Source organism: Saccopteryx bilineata, chromosome 7 (assembly GCF_036850765.1).
Source record: "Saccopteryx bilineata isolate mSacBil1 chromosome 7, mSacBil1_pri_phased_curated, whole genome shotgun sequence".
NCBI classification, from domain to species: Eukaryota; Metazoa; Chordata; class Mammalia; order Chiroptera; family Emballonuridae; genus Saccopteryx; species Saccopteryx bilineata.
This window is the reverse complement of record NC_089496.1, coordinates 67,166,511-67,169,802: the sequence shown is the minus strand read 5'-3', so window position 1 is coordinate 67,169,802 and position 3,292 is coordinate 67,166,511.

Here is a 3,292-nt window from a genome sequence, read left to right as displayed (position 1 = left end):
CGCTTTGATAGGTACCGGAGATGAAAATACGGTCAAAACAAGTTCCTCCTCTCAGGGAGGTCACTCCCTCTAGGGGGGAGTAAAAAAATACAGTGTGTCCATAAAGTCATGGTGCACTTTTGACTGGTCACAGGAAAGCAACAAAAGTCAATAGAAATGTGAAATCTGCACCAAATAAAAGGAAAACCCTCCCAGTTTCTGTAAGATGATGCGGCAGCATGTGCACATGCGCAGATGATGACGTAACACCGTGTATACAGCGGAGCAGTTCATGGCCATGCCAGTCGAGATGTGGACGGTACAGAGGAAAGTTCAGTGTGTTCTGTGGCTCGCTAAATGCGAATCCGTGACAAAAGTGCAACGTGAATATCGGTGCGTTTATAACGAAGCCCCACCACATAGGAATAACATTACTTGGTGGGATAAGCAGTTGAAGGAAACTGGCAGTTTGGTGGAGAAACCCCGTTCTGATAGGCCATCAGTCAGTGACGAGTCTGTAGAGCAGGGGTCCCCAAACTTTTTACACAGGGGGCCAGTTCACTGTCCCTCAGACCGTTGAAGGGCCGGACTATAAAAAAAAAACTATGACCAAATCCCTATGCACACTGCACATACCTTATTTTAAAGTAAAAAAACAAAACATGAACAAATACAATATTTAAAATAAAGAACAAGTAAATTTAAATCAACAACTGACCAGTATTTCAATGGGAACTATGCTCCTCTCACTGACCACCAATGAAAGAGGTGCCCCTTCCGGAAGTGCAACGGGGGCTGGATAAATGGCCTCAGGGGGCTGCATGTGGCCCGCGGGCCGTAGTTTGGGGACCCCTGCTGTAGAGGCTATACAGGATAGCTACCTAAGGAGCCTAAAAAATCTGTGCATGAGCCCACATCAAACTGCACTGAATAGGTATGAAACTAGGAGAGTTTTCCTTTTATTTCACATTTCTATCAACTTTTGTTGCTTTCCTGTGACCGGTCAAAAGTGCACCATGACTTTACGGACACACTGTACATACAGAGAATGATAGCACAGGGTAGTAAGTGCTCTATGCGAGCAACATACTGAGGATGAAGAAGTGACACAGCATAGGAATTGTTCTTAAAGGACAGAACTGACAGACTGGGGCTGGGAGGCTGAGTGCTAACCCTCACCCCCAGTGAATGAAAACCTGCTTTGTGGCCGGCCCTATATCATACAACGAATCTATAACCCCATAAACATACAGTAATCTGACTTAATACTCACAATACCTTCTGGGACAGGTGTGAAAACTCTTCATGATAAAGATGGAGACAAGGACATTCAGAGAGTTTATCATTTTTCTGGGACCACGCAACTGATTGTCAAGACTGAAACCCAGGTTGGCCTGACTCTAAAACCAATGTCCTTTCCACCGTGGTAAACCATCTGTCCAGGGAGCGTCAGCTTTGCAATACACTTAATAATGCACCCACTGGGTGGGTGTTCACTTGCCCGGCCGCCCTGAGTATTTATTGAACTCATTGCTCAGGTCTGTGAGGAGAGGATGGAAGAAAGTGTGGTGATGAGAAACCACTCTCGTTGATTGATTGATTTCCTTTATTTCTGATCAGAATAAGGTCCTTACCACCAGCATTACTGTCCTTCTTTTTTTTTTTTTCTGTATTTTTCTGAAGCCGGAAACCGGGAGAGACAGTCAGACAGACTCCCGCATGCGCCCGACGGGATCCACCCGGCACGCCCACCAGGGGGCGACGCTCTGCCCACCAGGGGGCGATGCTCTGCCCCTCTGGGGCATCGCTCTGTTGCGACCAGAGCCACTCTAGCGCCTGGGGCAGAGGCCGAGGAGCCATCCCCAGCGCCTGGGCCATCTTTGCTCCAGTGGAGCCTGGGCTGCGGGAGGGGAAGAGAGAGACAGAGAGGAAGGAGGGGGGGTGGAGAAGCAGATGGGCGCTTCTCCTGTGTGCCCTGGCCGGGAATCGAACCCAGGTCCTCCGCACGCTAGGCCGACGCTCTACCGCTGAGCCAACCGGCCAGGGCCGCAATTAGACTTTTATATAACTCACAAAGTGATCACCCCGGGAAGTCTAGCACCCACCTGACACCTTACACAATTATTACAGTATTATTGACTATATTCTCTGTGCTGTACTTTACGTCCCAGGACTGGTTTTTGTTTGTTTGTTTTTGTATTTTTCTGAAATGAGAAGCGGGGAGGCAGAGAGACAGACTCCCACATAAGACTGACCGGGATCCACTCAGCATGGCCACCAGGAGCAATGCTCTGCTGATCTGGGGCATTGCTCCGTTGCAACAGGAGCCATTCTAGAACCTGAGGTGGAAGCCATGGAGCCATCCCCAGCGCCGGGGCCAACTTTGCTCCAATGGAGCCTTGGCTGCTGGAGGGGAAGAGAGAGACAGAGAGGAAGGACAGGGGGAGAGGTGGAGAAGCAGATGGGCACCTCTCCTGTGTGCCCTGGTCGGGAATCGAACCCGGGACTTCCACACGCTGGGCTGATGCTCTACCACTGAGCCAACCGGCCAGGGCCCTGGGACTGTTTTAATGACTGGCAATTTGCACATCTTAATCTCTTCCCCCTTTTCACCTGTCCCCCACCTCCCCTCCCATCTGGCAGCCATCAAGTGTTCTCTGTGTCTATAAATTTGTTCCTGTTTTGTTTGTTTATTTTGTTTTTTAGATTCCACATATAAGTGAAATCATATGATATTTATCTTTCTTTGTGAAGACCCCACTTTTAGCTCATTATATATATATCTATATATCTATATATCATATATACCGTTTGCCCAGAATCTCAAAATTTTCTAGCATTCATTGAGTAACTTTCATGCACGTATCTGCAATTCACACCCAGCAGAGGGGCGGGGAGGAGGAAGGGGTCTGGAGTTGGCAGGCAGGAGGCCCCTTCCCAGGCTGCTGTCTTCTCCTGGCAGACAGCCTTCTTAGCACCTGTCCCTGCATCCCTCCGTCCCTCTGTCCCTCCTCCCTCCGTACCAATGGCTCATCTTCCTAGGGCCCTGTCACCTGGGGAAGAACCGCCCCACCCATCACAGCATCACGGCCACGCCCCTTTTCCTGCTCTTTTGCCCATCCCCACCTTTTCCTCTATTTCTCTTTCTGCCTCCTCAGTATGTGAATCTCCTCCACTCCCTGAGTTGTCTCTGGGAGTCCTTCAGATGGCTTCTCTTTCCATGTTTTGTTACAGAGCTTTTCAAGCATGGAGAAACTACCAGAACAACCAGGAGACTTTGGAGCCCCAAGCCCAGCTGGGTCAGAGATGAAAC